The 19,026-nt window shown below is 34.3% G+C and overlaps 1 pseudogene; it reads left to right on the top strand.

Annotated features, from left to right (window-relative positions):
- LOC149181773 (organic cation/carnitine transporter 4-like) overlaps positions 1-17,975 on the top strand; it is a 40,314-nt pseudogene extending 22,339 nt beyond the window's left edge.
- Positions 17,976-19,026: the final 1,051 nt, after the last annotated feature.

Below are 19,026 nucleotides of genomic sequence, written 5' to 3'. Positions count from 1 at the left end.
GAGGGAGGCAGATAACAGGGGAGAGAGAGAGAGAGAGAGAGAGAGAGAGAGAGATATGAGGGGGGGAGAGGGAGGATAGGGAGAGGGAGTGGGTAAGAGGGGAAGGGAGAGGGGAAGGGGAGAGAGAGAGGTGAGAAGAGAGGGGGAGAGGAGAGAGGGGAGCACAAGCGGGAGAAGGTGAAGAGAGCGAGAGAGGGGGGAGAGGGATATGGTGATGAGAGAGAGAGAGGGGGAGAGGGGGATGAGGATGGAAAGTGGGAGGGAGAGGAGGAGGGAGTATGATAGGGGGAGGGGGAGAGGGATAGTGGGGGAAATAATGGGAGAGCGGAGGGAGGGAGGAGAGGGAGAGAGAGAGACAAAGGGAGTGGGGATAGGAGGGGGAGAGTGAGGAAGGGAGTGAGAGGTAGAGTGAGAGAGGGAGAGAGAGGGACAGAGAGGGTTGGGGTGAAGGGATAGGTGGAGAGAGATGGAGAGGGGAGAGGGTGGGAGTGGGGGAAGGTGAGACGACGGGAGAGGGGGAGATAGAGGGAGAAGAAGAGGAAGTGAGAGGAAGAGAGAGAGCGAGAGAGAGGAGGAGGGTGAGGAGGGAGATGGATGGAGATAAGGATAGAGGAGGGAAGGAGGAGATCGAGAGAGAAGAGAGAGAGGGAGAGGGAGAAAGAAAGAGATAGGTAGAGGAGAGGGAGAGGGAGAGAGAGGGAGGGAGGGAGAGGGAGAGAGGTAAAGGGGATGGGAGAGGGTGAGAGAGGGAGAAAGAGGGAGACGGGGAGAGAGATAGAGAGAGAGAGGTTGAGGGAGGCAGGGACAGAGAGAGCTAGATGTAGAGGGGATGGGAGAGAGAGCGAGGTGGGTAGGGAGAGAGCGATGAGGGAGAGAGAGGAGAGGGAGGGGGGAGGGAGAGAGAGAGAGAGAAAGAGTGGGAGCGAGTGGGAGATGGAGAGGGGAGTGGGAGAAGGAGGGGAAGAGAGATGGAGAGGGGAAAGGGGAGAGGGAGAGGCAGAGAGAGAGAGGAGAGAGGGGGAGAGAGAGAGAGGAATAGAGGGAGAGATAGATAGAGAGAGAGAGGAAGAGGAGTAGGAGAGAGAGACGGGGGAGAGAAAGGATGATAGGGAGAGGGGGAGGGAGAGGAGTAGATAGGGATATAGGTGGGCGAAGAGAGGGGGTGGGAAAAGTAGGATTGGGAGAGCGCGAGCTGGAGCAGGAGGGGAGAGGGGGAGGGAGAGAGAGAAGGTGGGGAGGCGGAGGTAGCGAGAGACCGAGAGAGATTCAAAGAGAGGGAGGGGTGGTGAAGCAGAATGGGAGAGGGGGGTGACGGAGACAGAGAGAGAGAGGGAGGGAGAGGAGGGAGAGAGGGGGAATTAGATTAGGAGAAGGTAGGAGATGCAGAAAGAGATAGAGAGGGTGAGAGAGGGAGATAGCAAGGGGAGAGTGAGAGGGAGAGGGAGAGGGAAGGAGATAATAAGAGGAGAGGGAGAGAGAGAGAGAGCGGGTGGGAGGAGGAGTATGAGGGAAGGAGCTAGAGGGGAGGGGGAGAGGGAGGGAGGTAGAGGGGAGATAGATGGAGGGGTGAGATGGAGGGAGTGGGATAGAGAGAGAGAGAGAGGTGGGGTAAGTGAGGGGGAGGGAGAGAGTAGGAGGGAGATAGGGGGAGAGAGAGAGGGAGAGAGATAGAGAGATGGAGAGGAGCAAGGGAGAGATAGTTGGAGAGGGATATGGGAAGGGAAGTGAGCAAGAGAGGGGGAGTGTGAGAGTGATAGGGAGAGAGACAAGAGAGGGAATAAGAGGAGGGGAGGGGTAGGGAGAGAGAGGAGAGAGAGAGAGAATGTGTGTGTGAGTATGTGTGTGTGTGAGAGAGAGATAGTGTGGTGGTGGTATGGAAAGGGGGAGGGATATGGAGAGAGGGAGAGGGTGGGGGAAGGGAAGGAGAAATGGCATGAGAGGGGGATAGGGAGTGGTAGAGAGAGAGGGAGAGGAAGGGAGAGAGAGAGGAGAGAGGGGGGAAGAGGAGGGAGAGGGGGAGAGAGAGAGAGGAGAGAGAGAGAGAGAGAGAGAGAGAGAGAGAGAGAGAGAGAGATGGAGGGAGAGGGAGTGAGAGAGAGAGAGAGAGAGAGAGAGAGAGAGAGAGAGGGCAATATGGAGGGAGGGAGTATGAGAAAGTAGAGAGGGGGAGGGAGAGTGGGAGTGAGAGGGAGAGAGGTTTGGGGAGAGGGGAGGAAGAGGGGGAGAAAGATAGGAGAGGTGGAGAGGGAGGGAGAGAGAGATAGCTAGAGTGAGGGCGATGGGGGTCACGAGGGAGAGGGGGGGAGAGAGATATCTTCTCCTTCTCTATCCCTAGAACTACAGATAAACTTCATTTCGAACACCGGCTTTGAAGGTAAATCTAAAAAAAAGGTGTGACAATCTACAAAGTTCCAAAAGATATTGAGTTTGCAGAAACTAACTCAAAGATATTTTACTAAAAAATAGTACTCCTCGGGGCTCTTTCAAACACAATGAGAATTGAAATGGGTACCATCGAGTAAGACATACCAAGATATATGTTTTTCTTACTTTTGAATTTTCCATCATGTATAGCCAAAGAGCTAAATATGTAACCATTTCTAGTATTGAAAAAATTTCACGAAAACTAAGTTAAGGATATTTTACTGTAAATTCCTACTCTTTGGGCTATTAAAAACAATTACAAATCAAAATAAGTACCATGTGGTAAGGCATACTAAGGTTGGTTTTTTTATTAGTTTTGTTTGTATTTCAAACAATTATAAATTAAAATAAATACCATAAGGTAAGACATACTAAGGTGACTTTTTTTATTAGTTTTGAATTTCCCATTTGAAGGGCTAAGCATGTAATCATTTCTTCTATTTTTCAAAGAAAAGCATATTTTGTTCATGTTTTGAAAAAGGAGCATAGAATGCTAAGGGAAACCCGTCAATAATAAAAAAGAACCTAAAAGAAGAAAAGAAAGGATGCATCTGAATATGGTAACAACTAAGTGTGATGACAACACAAAAAGATATGTATGATTACCATACGTTGTAAGTAAAAGTAATTGTGACAAATTGGAATAGATTCTCTTCAACTCAATGGCAATTGGATGGTGAAGTGATTAAAAAAAACCAAAGGATATACCAAGTATGCAGCTCTTGTTGAGACAACAAGGGACAGAAATTATTAAGGAATACATTCTCTAAATTAAGAATTTTCTTTCTCGTTTCTAGGATAAAATTTTAGTTTTTCAATATTGTATAAAAACTTAAAAAAACTAACAAAATATATCTAAAAACTACAAACAAAAAATAGAAAGGCAAAGTAAGAAGCAAAAAACACAAAATTCTTTCTACACTTTAAACCATACAAAGAAAAGTGTGCATGTTATTTGAGAAGACTATACTAAAAAAAAATTAATTTCACAATCGAATAACCAAAATAAGATAAATTATCTCTCTCCATATCATTAACAAAAAGTGGTAAACGCTGTAGTAATTCACTATAAAATGTACTTTCAAATATTTAAAAACTTTAGTATTAATGTAGCTTTAAAATATTTAAAATGTATTTCAATTATCAATATTAAAAAAAAATAACACATTTAATAGAAATTTAGGTAATAGCACAATTATATTAGTTAAATGACTTGTGAATGTTAATACATATCATGTTGGTAAGATTTAAAAAATTATGAAATTAACTATTTTATTATTATTAGTATTAGTATTATTATTATTATAGGTTAATGATATATTTATTTAAAGCATAGAAGAAGATTTTTATCAATGAATATTTATATAAACTTTATTATGGAGTTTATTACTCTATAAATAGGGAATGCTAAATACCATGGGCCAAAGTCATGGCTTTGAATATCACATGCCGAAAAAACCATAACTCATTAAATATGAAACTTGCTCATATGATATTTTGTTAATTAATCAATTTCATTAAAATGACAAAAAGAGCATAACTACCTTGCACATAAATCTGAGTCCTTGATTTGCGTATACCACTAAAAATGTCATCGAATATTTAATGGTACTACCATAAATCTAGTAATAATTAATAATTAAATTAAATTTTTGGAATCCCTAATCTATTTTAGAAGAAACATGTTTATCGATCTAATTAAGTTTGACTTCATCTTAACTTTGAGTTACCAATCACTTTTGAAAGAGTATACATATAATTTGATATAAAAAACTTGTGATTTTCAAATTAAAAAATGCATATCAAACTTAAGAGTAAATGTATTACTATTGAAACCTAAATAAAGACATATAAAAAATACGTTGAAACCTAAATGAAAATATGCAATATATATATTATTGAATACATAAAAATGGAAGAAATAGAAAAATACAACTAGCTCTTTTCGGTCACTTGTAACTTTGAAGAAATATTAATGGTTGATAGTAGAAAGAACAGAACCAAAAAGAACTTACAGTAAGCTATATTACATAAAGTATTTGTTTGTGTAAAATATAAGTTCCAATAAAAAAATATTTCGATTTTCAATTGAAAAATTAATAAAACTTAAAGAGAGTAATTTGATTATATGATATTGAAGCTAAATAAAGATGATCAATTATATTGAATGAATTAAGAGAGAAATAGAAAAATATAACGAGCTTTGTCTATCTACAATTACAGCTTCTGATGTTAACATGTAGTATTAATTGAATTCTGCAACCAAAAAAACGTCAATTATATCGAATGCGTTAAGAGAGAAATAGAAAAATATAACAACGAGATATAGAAAAATATAACGAGCTGTCTCTGTATGATCAATGCTTCTCCAGTTAACCATGCAATATTAATTGAATGGCTAATCGCCAGAAGCAGTGGACTAGAAAAGGCTTGGGCAAAGATTACAGAAAGTACTATTTACCAAAAATTAAAATTCAAGTCTGAACATTCCAAATTTACACCGATGACGTGGTTGTGTAGAGAATTTCTTGGAAAGCATTTCTGGAAAAGAAAACCCAACTATTTGTACGAAAATTTCAAGAAAAGCATCTCACACTTTTTTGCGGTAAACTATGATTAGCTCTTCCTTTAACGGATCACAGCCTTTTTGACATACACGAGTGATTGCTTGGAATTTTCAAGTCGTTTTGAAATAGATGATGTTGTTGTGGGGTGCATTTATATGGGAATGAATACAGATGATAAATAGAAGAGGAAGATGTGAACAAAAAGCTTAGAACTATGGTTTGGAATCTCGATTCTCAACAATTTTCTCAAATCCGCCACTCACAAAAACTCCTAAATGGCAGCCATTAATATCTGTGTACCATACCTCTCGACTGTCAACGTTTGAGTTAATCCCACGTTTGAGTTAATCCCTTGTAGCTTGTCTGAGGCATTCTACTCTCCATCACACAGAATGGCCTGGAATCTGGATCCTCAACAATTTTCTCAAATCCACCACTCACAAAACCCCTATATGACAACCATTTATGTTTGTTTTCCATACCTCTCGACTATCAACCTTTGAGTTAATCCCTTGTAGCTTATCTGAGGCATTCGACTCTCCATGACTCATAAATGATTCTGGTAGACCTGAATGAATCAGAGAGAAATTGATTTAATTTTGGAAATTTCATTAACATAGCTCGATTTCTGTAAAGTCAATTAAAGTGTTTTTTCTATGTGTCTAGTTGTTTTCTTGGATTTTTTTAATAAGATCATTTGCATAGATGATCCGTCATTCCACAGAAATCGAAATGAGATCGAGAGAAAGGATCCTCAGCCTGTCATGGATCCAGGTTCCATGGACATGGTTTTACCTCTGGGTTAGTAACAATTGGCACCACCTGGATATTTTGGGAGGAGTATGGAACGATGTCTATGTGGGCAATTTGTCCCACCTTCTGACTCTGGGGCAATGTGTTTAATGATTAGGCTTCTCATGCATATGAATCTTTGGGTTGAGTTCCATTTCTGACCCTGATTTCTTTCTCGACAGGTGCAGTTCACCATTAAAAAGCAGCTTGGAGCAAAAGGTGAAGTATAAAAAAAAGTCTGGATCAAGTCAAAACAGCGATGCAAATTGGGTATGGGATGTTACACCATATTGATTACTTAATTCTTTTCAAAAGGTGCATAAATGTCCATAAGGTTTTGGGAATGGATATTTAAGAAAATTGTGTTGGGTGGTGTTAACCGTACTAATGGCTTTCAAAAGATGAAGAAATCTCCAAAGTTATGTTCTGAGAGACGGAAATTGAAAAATACTGCGCCACTTCCACAACAATGTTATGTGCAGATGGCTATGCAGCTAGTAATCAACAAAACCCAGTTGTCTCCATAGAGTCATAACTTCCATTTGCAATCCTCTGCCTCCTGCCAGTCTCACCGTTGGATCTGGGAGATGACCATCTTAGAAGATGCCAACCGTGGCCGTTGGAAGCATTTTTCTAGACAAGCAATTCCTCAGAGCCTGCGGTCCATGTTGTTGTAAACTCATCTGCGAGAGGTATCTACACAGTGGGCACTGGGAGTGGTAAACTGGGTCACATTGAAGATGGGAGAGGACTTTCAGATTGGATTTGGATTTCGATGGACTCCCTCCACTCAATCTGAATTTTCTGAATCTGTCGAATTTGAAAGCCAACGGAGGGATGCATCCTCCATCATATCGTTTGGCTTGGATCTGGTAAATTTATTTTCCAACTCTTTGTATTCAATCACTCTGAATATAGGTTACAGATAATCACTTAATTTCATTGACATAGCTTCATTCTGTCTTCTTTTTTAGCACTTATTTTCTTCTTTTAAAATTGAAATGCAATGGTTTTTTGGTCTGATTTTCTTTGTTTGTAAAATTAAATCCCAAATCCTCTACGTCAGTGGACCCTTCGAGAGAAACGGGGACTAACAGTCTTGCTATTGGACAATCTCATCTGATCTCCATGACAGAAGATTCCAACAATGGTCGAGGATACCATTGGGAGGGTTTTTTTGGAGAAGAAATTTCTTTGATCCAGTGGATTCATCTATCTCTTATAAAATCAATGTCCATTTTATCATAAATGTGTTTGCCTACTTTTTTTAATGAAAATAATATTTAGATTGCCATGCTTTTCTTTATTTTCTTGTATCGCAATTTATTCAAATAATTTATAAATTATAGTGATTGTTGTGATGATAAGGAATTTATGTATTGTGGTTGTATTTTCATCTTTCTTATCAGTGAGAAAAAAACACCAATACTAGAATGAAAGAAAAATGGTTCAATAGAATGACAACAACAACCTGCATTAACATTATGTTCTGTGCTACTTCTCTCCTAATTGTTTTTTCTCTCTTTCCCCTTGACAATTTCAATATATATATATATATATATTATATATATATATATATATATATATATATATATATATATATATATATATATATATATATATATATATATATATATATATATATATATATGGAGTTGATGCTCTATTGTCAAACAATTTAACAAAAGAAAATCTACATCCTTTTCTGTTTGCATCAAATAGGCATGCAAACCCAGCATCCACAATGGTAGTCTTCCCATGCCACCAAATCCATGCAAGATTATTGCTCCAACATTTTTTTTTACTTGCCCAATAAAATAATATTTGAATTGTTTAGTTATATTTGTGTTTGTATAGTTATTTATTGATTTGAAATTATATAATAATGAAAGGAGTATTTGTGTGAACTGAAATTTTTAATTTTTGACTGATTGTTTATAATGTAAAAGGATATATATGTAATTATTTATATTTGGAAATTGGATGATATAAAATAATTTATTCATGAGTAGAATTGTTTTATTTTTATAAGATATGTGAAATGGATGTGTTTGATTATTTAAATGTGAAAAGAGGCTTAATTGTTTTTTTCAATGTACCCATATATTGTATTTTTTATAATATGATATATTTGTTAGATGACATCACACCGATATTTATGTATAGAAATTATTTTTTATTTGTAATGATATGGATATCTTGGTGTACTTTATGTGACTTTTAAAATAAAAGTATTTTTTGTTTGTTTATGTGATATGATGGTTATGCTTTTGCTAATTAGATAATAGGATTGCATTGAAAGATAATACTATGTTGACATTTTTTGCACGGTTAATGTGTATATGTTTATGTATGTATTTGTTTTATTGTTTTTTAGATGATATAGTGATGGAAGGTTTTTACGGCAGCTGTGTGAAAAATAACAATAGATGTAGAAGGCCATTCCAATTTATGTGGGTTAAACCATCTCCCCCAAAAAACGATAGGAATGGTAGAATCCCCAAAGAAGTCGAACGGCTATACATATATAACTAAGAATTCCATTGACCAAAAGAGTTGAACTTAACTGAATAAAAGTTGAATAAACCAGTAACTCACAGAACAGAGCTGAGCTCTATGCATGTAGATTATTAATTTTAAAATGGATATTATATATATTAATTTGAAGGTTTAATAAACCTGTCAAAAGAAAGGAAGGGTAACTTCGAGATGCTTGAGATGATAGAAGCAGGTAGTTGGTTCCATCATTGAGTTTGAGCAGCCAATAAATTCATTGGTGAGTAGGTTTAATTGACACACAACACAATACAAAGAGACATGCGTACACAGGTAGTTAATTTGAATCTGAATCTAAAGACATGCGTTGGTACACAGGTGGATAGAAATGGTATAGGTGGATAGAAATGGTATGGTTAAAATTATGGGGGAGGAAACATTGCTTTAAATGAAAACTCATTCTTATGGTGGACACATGTGAGGAGGAAACATAGCCTTAAATCCATGGCTTGTAAAATTATTGAGGAGTAAAAAGAGCCTTAAATCCATGTCGGGTAAAATTATTGAGGAGGAAATAGAGCCCTAAATGAAAATTTCATTCAATTTAATAGAAATGGTACAGTGGAAACATCTGAGGAGGAAACAGAACCTTAAATCCATGACTCATAAAATTATTAAGGAAACACAGCCTTAAATCCATGCTTGATGCACTCGGCACAAGGGTAAAATGATTGAGGAAACAGAGACTTTATAAGACTTTAGTATATTAATAGGTCAATTTATTCATGAAAATATTCGATTGAATTAATATTTTCTTATAGAGTAATGTAGTGATTGATTCATGTTCATTTGTTTGAAATGTTCTATTTTAAAATGGCTAAATATGTTTATTTTTAAATATGTGTTATGCTAATTTTCATTAAAAAATAAAGAAGCTCCTCTTTTCATCGAGATTATAATCTCTACTAACAGGGTCAACCACGTGAAGGTGGAAACTTATATGCCCCAAAAACTTTTCATTGTATATGGGCTTTTTTACATATCAACATGTGGAGATGATTTAATTATATTGATTTAATATGTTAAATGATTAATGATGTTAATGGGTATTTTTCTCTCTTTCTCCTTTAACAATATATATAATATATATATATATATATATATATATATATATGGAGTTATGCTCTATTGTCAAACAATTTAACAAAAGAAAATCTACATCCTTTTCTGTTTGCATCAAACAGGTATGCAAACCCAACATCCACAATGGTAGTCTTTCCAATGCCACCAAATCCATGCAAGATTATTGCTCCAACATTTTTTTTACTTGCCCAATAAAATAATATTTGAATTGTTTAGTTATATTTGTGTTTGTATAGTTATTTATTGATTTGAAATTATATAATAATGAAAGGAGTATTTGTGTGAACAAAAATTTTTAATTTTTGACTGATCGTTTATAATGTAAAAGGATATATATGTAATTATTTATATTTGGAAATTGGATGATATAAAATAATTTATTCATGAGTAGAATTGTTTTATTTTTATAAGATATGTGAAATGGATGTGTTTGATTATTTAAATGTGAAAAGAGGCTTTATTGCTTTTTTCAATGTACCCATATATTGTATTTTTTATAATATGATATATTTGTTAGATGACATCACACCGATATTTATGTATAGAAATTATTTTTTATTTGTAATGATATGTATATCTTGGTGTACTTTATGTGATTTTTAAAATAAAAGTATTTTTTGTTTGTTTATGTGATATGATGGTTATGCTTTTGCTAATTAGATAATAGGATTGCACTGAAAGATAATACTATGTTGACATTTTTTGCACGGTTAATGTGTATATGTTTATTTTCACATTTAATGTGTATATGTTTATGTATGTATTTGTTTTATTGTTTTTTAGATGATATAGTGATTGGCTTTCTTAGATAATACGATGATTATTGATTTCTAATTGATAAGATGTTTTTGTTTGCTAAATGGCATGCTTTAGATTGCTTGATGATATGATGGTGATAATTAGAGTGAGAGAGATAATGAGAGTGTGGGGCGGGGGAGAGAGAGAGAGTGGAAGAGCGGTGAGCAAAGAGAGGTAGAGGGGGTAAGAGAGGAGGCGGAGAGAGAGAGAGAGAGAGAGAGAGAGAGAGAGAGAGAGAGAGAGAGAGAGAGAGAGAGAGAGAAGAGGAAGAGAGTGGGGGGAGATGGAGAGGGGAAGAGAGTTAGAGAGAGAGATAGAGGGAGGGGGGGAGATCTAGAGAGAGAGGAGAAGGGAGAGTGAGAGAGAGGGGGTGAGAGAGAGAAGGGGAGAGAGGGAGACAGTAGGGCGGATAAGGAGAGGGAGAGGGAGGAAGAGAGGAAGAAAGAGAGATATGTGGGTGCAAAGATTGGGAGCGGGAGAATGAAGGGGAGAGAGTGAGAGAGAGGGAGGGGTAGAGGGAGAGAGAAAGAGACAGGGAGAGGAGGAGAGACAGCGCAAGAGGTAGAGGGTCAGAGAGAGGGAGAGGAAGAGAGTAGGATAGGTAGAGAGAGAGAGGAGAGGGAAGGGGAGAGGGAGGAGGAGGCAGAGGAGGAAAGGGAAGGAGAGGGCAATGTGCAGAGGGAGAAGGAGTGGGAGGAAGATAACAGGAGGAGGGAGAGAGAGAGAGTGGGTTAGGGGGAGAGAGAAGTAGAGGGGGAGAGGGAAAGAGAGGGAGGGAGAAAGAAGAAGAGGGGGGAGGGGGAGAGGGAGAGAGAGAGGGTATGAGACAAAGGGAGGGTGAGAGAGAGAGAGAGAGGCAAAGAGAGATAGAGAGATATGAGGGGGAGAGAGGAGGATAGCGAGAGGGAGTGGGAAAGAGGGGAAGGGAGAGGGGCAGAGAGATAGATATGTGGGGAAAGAGAGGGGGAGAGGGAGAGGGGAGTGCGAGAGGGGGGGGAGAGAGCAAGAGAGGGGGGTGGGGAGAGGGAGAGAGAGCAGAGAGGGGGGGGGGGGGAGAGGGAGAGAGAGGGAGAGAGAGAAGTAGAGATAGAGTAGATTTAGGGCTTAGGGTTTAGGGCTTAAGGTTTAGAGTTTGGGGTTTAGGATTTAGGTTTTAGGGTTTGGGGTTTTAGTTTAGGTCAACGAGTTTAGGGTTTATAGTTTAGCGTTTAGGGTTTATAAAACACTTAAATAAAAGTTACAAAATGCTTTTTAAAATGTTATAAAATTCTTAGGTTTTAGGGTTTAGGGTTTAGGATTTACGGTTTGGGGTGTAGGGTTTAGGGTTTAGGGTTTATAACACTTTAGTAAATTATTTTAATAAACACTTAAATAACACTTACAAATATCTTTTTAGAATGTCTTAAAATGCTTTGTGTTTATGGTTTAAGGTTTAGGTTTTTAGGTTTAAGGTTTAGACTTTATAAGACTTTAGTATATTAATAGGTCAATTTATTCATGAAAAGTTTCGATTGAATTAATATTTTCTTATAGAATAATGTAGTGATTGATTCATGTTCATTTGTTTGAAATGTTCTATTTTAAGATGGCTAAATATGTTTATTTTTAAATATGTGTTATGTTAATTTTCATTAAAAAATAAAGAAGCTCCTCTTTTCATCGAGATTATAATCTCTAATAACAGGGTCAACCACGTGAAGGTGGAAACTTATATGCCCCAAAAACTTTTCATTGTATATGGGCTCTTCTACATATCAACATGTGGAGATGATTTAATTATATTGATTTAATATGTTAAATGATTAATGATGTTAATGGGTATTTTTTAAAAACATACTAACTTATTAACACTAATGAAAATAAATTCTTATAAAATTTTGTATCAATCAAATTATTATTGGTGTGGTAGTAATATTTATTAATTATAGTTCTTATATTGATTTAATATGTTAAATGATTAATTATATTAATGGATACTGTTTAAAAACATATTAATTTATTAACATTAATGAAAATAAATTATAATAAAATTGTTCATTAATCACATTATTATTGTTGTGGTAGTAATATTTATTAAATATAGTTACTAATTATGTTTCTTTATCTTAAAATGTTATGTTATCAAAATATTTATGTTTTGTTTAAATATTCAAATTAACTTATTAATATTTAGATGTAAAATGGTGAATGTGAGGAAAAAAATAATAAATAATAATAGTAATAATATTGTTGAAAATATGATTTAAAAATAAAACAAAATTATTAAATAAGATTAGTATTTATATTTTGGCTTTTAATTAAATTTATACATTTTCAAAATGATAGAAATATATTTTAACTATATACAATTAAAAAAGAAAAAGAAAAAATATGAATCTCATTATAATTAAAACTCGATATAATAAATAAACATTAAAATATTATAAAATAAAACGATAATGCTTAATTAAATCTATATAAAATACACACGTTCAAGTTTATAATAAAATTCATGCCTAATACAAATCAACATAACAAACACAAGAGTTCATTGACAAAACACATAGTAAACATACTTAATTAATTTCAAATAAACAAAGATACAATATACAATTTCAAATGCAATGGAATATAAAATTTAAACACATACATTCACAAACATTTGCAAAGCCACCTACACATACAAACATTTGAAAAAACATATTCTCACATGTATATGCAATTTCAGACAACACCTAGGATACAAATTTAAATAAGAAAATATAAAATTTTAGATTTTTAAATATCAAACACAAAATACAAATTCGAATAGAAAAACACATAATATACAATTCCAAATAAGAAAGACACATCATACAATTTCAAGTCATACAAAGACAAACACTCAAGCATGCCATTGCAACATTAAATAAGCAAACGCACAATATACAAAGTAAAAAGCTACTCACTATTTATGCTAGAAAATTAATTACAATCACAATTCAATACAACAAACACACTATTACAATTTCAAGTCACATAGAATACAAATATTCATAAATAAGCACGCGCCCACACGCACACACACATATCTAATTTCAGATAAATAAACATACAGAGTACAAGCTGAAATAAATAAACATACAATATACAAATTCAACACAATATACAAAGTAAAAAGCTACTCACTATTTATGCTAGAAAATTAACTACAATCACAATTCAATACAACAAACACACTATTACAATTTCAAGTCACATAGAATACAAATATTCATAAATAATCACGCGCCCACACACACACACATATCTAATTTCAGATAAATAAACATAGAGAGTACAAGCTGAAATAAATAAACATACAATATACAAATTCAACTAAACACACGATTTGACAATTTCAAATAAATAAACAAATATGGTACACAATTTGAATTCAAAATATCAACATAAATACATAAACATTTTTAAAATCACAAACATATATATAGAAATTCAAATAACTAAATATGTATTGAGTATTTAACCCACTATGTATAAGAAGCTAAATTATATGTGTATACTCTTATCTAATTATATAAATATCTAAAATAATATAATATAAAAAGCTTTAGAAACCAATGAAATAGAAAAGGGCCAAAAAAAAAAAATCCAATATGAAGGCCTTGTTAATTAGAGAGATACTTTGGGCGTTTCAATGCATTGTGGAAGATTGTATAATTTGTATTTGTGTAAAAAATATTAAACATTTTTAAATGTAAGTGAACTTTGACTTAAATTCAATTGTGATAAGTGTTATAATATGAATGGATGATCATTTAATTGTAAGATGACATGATTCAAATATAAGTGTTGTAAAGTAAATGTATTTTAAAAAATGTGTTGTGATGCATATGAGTTTAAAGAAATACAGTCAACACAAACAAGAAATACTACACTACTCAAAGAAGAATGGGCCCCATCCTCCTTGAGCACTTGGAAGGACTATTTTTAATCCCTTCCATAAAAAATAATTTTATTAATAATTGTGTGCATAATTCTCTTACAATATTTGAGAAAAGAATAATATATAACTATATCAATATTTACTTTGGGAAAAACCTTTTCAGCAAAACTAGAAGGTGAAGTCCTTCATGTAAGTAAATGAAATAAATTTGCATGCAGTACCACATAAATAAGAGAAAAACTAAAGGTGAAGTGGTTCGTTTAAATAAATCTGTATGTAATACCACATAAATATTAGACAAAAATGTATACTTTTAACAAGATATATGGAAAATTATCAAATTATTTTTTATATAAAAATAATAATAATTTACATTGCATATATAATAATTAAAACAAAAGTATCAGTTTATTTTTTATATAAAAGTAATAATCATTTATATCACATCTATAAATAATATAAACAAAATTATCAATTTATTTTTCATATAAAAGTAATAATGATTTATATCATATATATAAATAAGGAAAACAAATTTACCTTCTTTCCCACTTTTCCTAACCGAATATGTAAACAGTTATTCCTAGAAACAGGCCTACAATATTATACACATCATAAATAAATAAACAAATATTTTTATTCATGAAATAATCCAAAAAGTAATAAAAATAATTTAAGTAAAAATATATATATGTAAAAGAGTTATTTATGAGTCATTCCTAGAAACAAACCTGCAATAATATACACATCATAAATAAATAAACAAATATTGTTATTCATGAAATAACTCAAAAAATAATAAACATAATTTAAATAAAAATATATATAGTATAAATTACAATTATATATTGTAATTAATGATATAATTAATTTAATTTTTAAAATGTATGGAAGGTTTTTACGGCAGCTGTGTGAAAAATAACGACAGATGTAGAAGGCCATTCCAATTTATGTGGGTTAAACCATCTCCCCAAAAAACGATAGGAATGGTAGAATCCCCAAAGAAGTCGAACGGCTATACATATATAACTAAGAATTCCATTGACGCAAAAGAGTTGAACTGAACTGAATAAAAGTTGAATAAACCAGTAACTCACAGACTACATTCCAATTTATGTGGGTTAAACCATCTCCCCCAAAAAACGATAGGAATGGTAGAATCCCCAAAGAAGTCGAACGGCTATACATATATAACTAAGAATTCCATTGACGCAAAAGAGTTGAACTGAAGTGAATAAAAGTTGAATAAACCAGTAACTCACAGAGCAGAGCTGAGCTCGATGCATGTAGATTATTAATTTTAAAATGGATATTATATATATTAATTTGAAGGTTTAATAAACCTGTCAAAAGAAAGGAAGGGTAACTTCGAGATGCTTGGATGATAGAAGCAGGATGTTGGTTCCATCATTGAGTTTGATCAGCCAATAATTGGTGAGTAGGTTTAATTGTCACACAACACAATACAAAGAGACATGCCTGTAGTTAATTTGAATCTGAATCTAAAGACATGCGTTGGTACACAGGTGGATAGAAATGGTATAGGTGGATAGAAATGGTATGGTTAAAATTATGGGGGAGGAAACATTGCTTTAAATGAAAACTCATTCTTATGGTGGACACATGTGAGGAGGAAACATAGCCTTAAATCCATGGCTTGTAAAATTATTGGGGAGTAACACAGGTGGATAGAAATGGTATAGGTGGATAGAAATGGTATGGTTAAAATTATGGGGGAGGAAACATTGCTTTAAATGAAAACTCATTCTTATGGTGGACACATGTGAGGAGGAAACATAGCCTTAAATCCATGGCTTGTAAAATTATTGGGGAGTAAAAAGAGCCTTAAATCCATGTCGGGTAAAATTATTGAGGAGGAAATAGAGCCCTAAATGAAAATTTCATTCAATTTAATAGAAATGGTACAGTGGAAACATCTGAGGAGGAAACAGAACCTTAAATCCATGACTCATAAAATTATTAAGGAAACACAGCCTTAAATCCATGCTTGATGCACTCGGCACAAGGGTAAAATGATTGAGGAAACATAGACTTAAATCCATGGTTGATGCACGTGGCACGAGGAGGAAATAGAGCCTTAAATCCATGCCTGATGTTCTAGGCACAAAGGTAAAATTATTGAGGAAACATAGCCTTAAATCCATGGTGATCCACATGACAAAACACGTTACCGAGAAAAACGGAAAAACAAACAACCAAACCACAGGTTAAAGGAACAAAGAACACACGACACAACGATGGGTTAATCTAATAAAGAAGAAGAGGGGTTATACAAGAAAACAATACAGAGCCAATGATGCTTGAATTCCTAGGGGATAAGATAAATTGGTCAAGCTAGAGCTAGAAACATACATACAAAGGCCAATTGAAAGAATGAAGCAAAACTAGAAATTATTGATGAGGAAGGAGAGGCTTAAATTCAATATAAAAATGGCTAAAGTACTATGTTTATACTAATCAAAAGGATAGATAGGCATTGGGATTCGATTTCATTTCTTTAGCTAGATAGGCTAGGCAACTTCGTATTTTCTTCTTTGATTCATTTCCTTGCAACGTGAACCTTTCATTCATCCAAATAATTTACAATGCAACTAACAAAAATACAATGTTACGAAATGGAATTAGTAGAGATGAACCTAATAAACACTAAAATGAAACCAAATAGAGTTGAATTTGATCCATACCATTTCCCAAAAACTGTTAAACAACTTAACTCAAATCAACTGCCATGCCCTAGAGTCTCCTCCTCCTCCTCCTCGACTGTGTCGATACAGAATAGAACCAAAACACAAACGAAACTGACACAAGCATACCAGAGCCTCCTCCTCCTCCTAAACATCGATACATAATAGAGCCAAAACACAAATGACACTCACACAAGCATACCAGAGCCTCCTCCTCCTCCTCCTCCTCCACCCCCCCAAAACACAAATGACACTGACACAAGCATACTGGCACAAGCATACCAGAGATAAGAGAAAAAACGATAAATACTTAATATAGGGATTCCCCAACTCCCTCCCTTCAACAGCTATAAGAGTGTTTTACGGCGTCTAAATCGAGGGTTCATGTTTTTTTTGTTTTTTTAAATTTCAATTCTGGCGCTTCTCTCTATTTTGGGAAAAATGGGGTGATGCCCTTTTTCATTTTTTTTTTTTAATTCTTGTGCTTTCTATTTTTGAAAAAGATGTCACGTAAATGCTTTTGTTGCCAGAATCATGCTTTTCCCTATTTTGGAAAGAATGGATTGATGCTTTTTTTTTTAATTTCTATTCTTGTGCTTTTTATTGTGCTTTTTGTTTTTGAAAAGAATGCCACGTAAATGCTTTTGTCGCCAGGATCACGCTTTTCCCGTCTAGGTTCATGCTTTTTCCGTCCACGCTGATGCTTTTGTTGCCACGTTTATGCTTTCTCCGTCCACCCTGATGCTGTTGTTACTAGGTTCATGATTTTTCCGTCCACGCTGATGTTTTTGTTGCCATGTTCATGTTTTTTCCGTTGCGCTGATGCTTTTGTTACCAGCTTCATGCTTCTTCGATCCAGGTTGGGCTGAAGCTTTTGTTGCCAGGTTCATGCTTTTTCCATCCACGTTGATGCTTTTGTTGCGAGGTTCATGCTTTCTTCGTCCACCCAGATACTTTTGTTGCCAGGTTCATGATTTTTCCGTGCAGGCTGATGCTTTTGTTGCCATTTTCATGTTTTTCCCGTCCACGCTGGTGCTTTTGTTGCCATGTTCATGTTTTTTCTGTCCACGTTGCGCAGATGCTTTCGTTGGCAGGTTCATGCTTTTTGCCTTCACGCTTATGCTTTTTCCGTCCACGTTGGGCTGATCCTTTTGTTGCCACGTTCTTTTTTTGTCCACGTGGCTGATGCTTTTGTTGTCTTTTTCTCTTTTAATTAAAGCTTTTTTCGAAGGGAAATATCCAACGCATAATAGGGCTTCAATTCATGTTTTTGTTTGTTTTGGTTACTCATTATTATATGGATGTGGAATTTATAATTCAGTTTCTATTTATTTTCCATTTTTCCATTTTATTTATTTTTTGGATGTTTGAAATAGGGTGGGGAAAGGCTTCAAGATTGGAGAGTTGGAGAGATATATTATGTTATTTATTTTTTATTTTATTTAATAGTTGTTATATGAAATTTAATGGATATTAATATAATATTTTATTTAAAATTGTAAAGCAATATGTATGTAGGGTAAGTATCTTGATAAATATGCAAAAAAAATTAATAAGTTTTAAAAATGGCAAGTGGATTTGCGCGTGTGCGAATCTTTATCATGAATCATGCAATTTGGTCTTGATAGGGTCTTTGGTCTTGATAGGAATATAGTAATTAGTGTAGCCATATAAATGAAATGGCTAGCAAACTCAAATGAACATCAAAGCACACATGTCATGATATATTTCACATAGCCAAGCCAAAAAAACATCATGAACATCTTAAAACTCCTAATTAAATTTGTATTTAAAACTAAAAAAAAATTCTTCCATAAAAAATTTATATTTATTATTGGAATAGGATTCTTGTCCATTTTACTTATTTAAGAAAGAAACTTACGTAGTGCTTTTAGAAATGTAACTGAATATCGTTTATAAACCCTAACGTAGATGGATTTGAGATTTTTGAGATTTAACTGCCTATGAGGCAGTTGGGTGAATGGGATTTTTTTAAACCAATTTGTGTAAACTGCAAGTCAGATATATATTTCTATGAATTATTATTTAGTATTTACATTTCTCAACTATGACTACTCTTCCATTTTTGTAGTTAGCCGAGTGAAAAACATTTTTTTGTGCTGTAGAAGACTTGAACATTTTTTTAGCAGGTGAGCTTTCCCTCTTTTGCATGGCTACTATTCTCAATGTCCCAACT

Source organism: Pinus tabuliformis, chromosome 3_2, assembly GCF_031772625.1.
Source record: "Pinus tabuliformis cultivar Carrire ecotype Pingquan chromosome 3_2, CPIR1, whole genome shotgun sequence".
In the NCBI taxonomy this organism is placed as follows: Eukaryota; Viridiplantae; Streptophyta; class Pinopsida; order Pinales; family Pinaceae; genus Pinus; species Pinus tabuliformis.
Note: the sequence above shows the minus strand (reverse complement) of the source record. Positions and strands in the feature narration are given on the sequence as shown.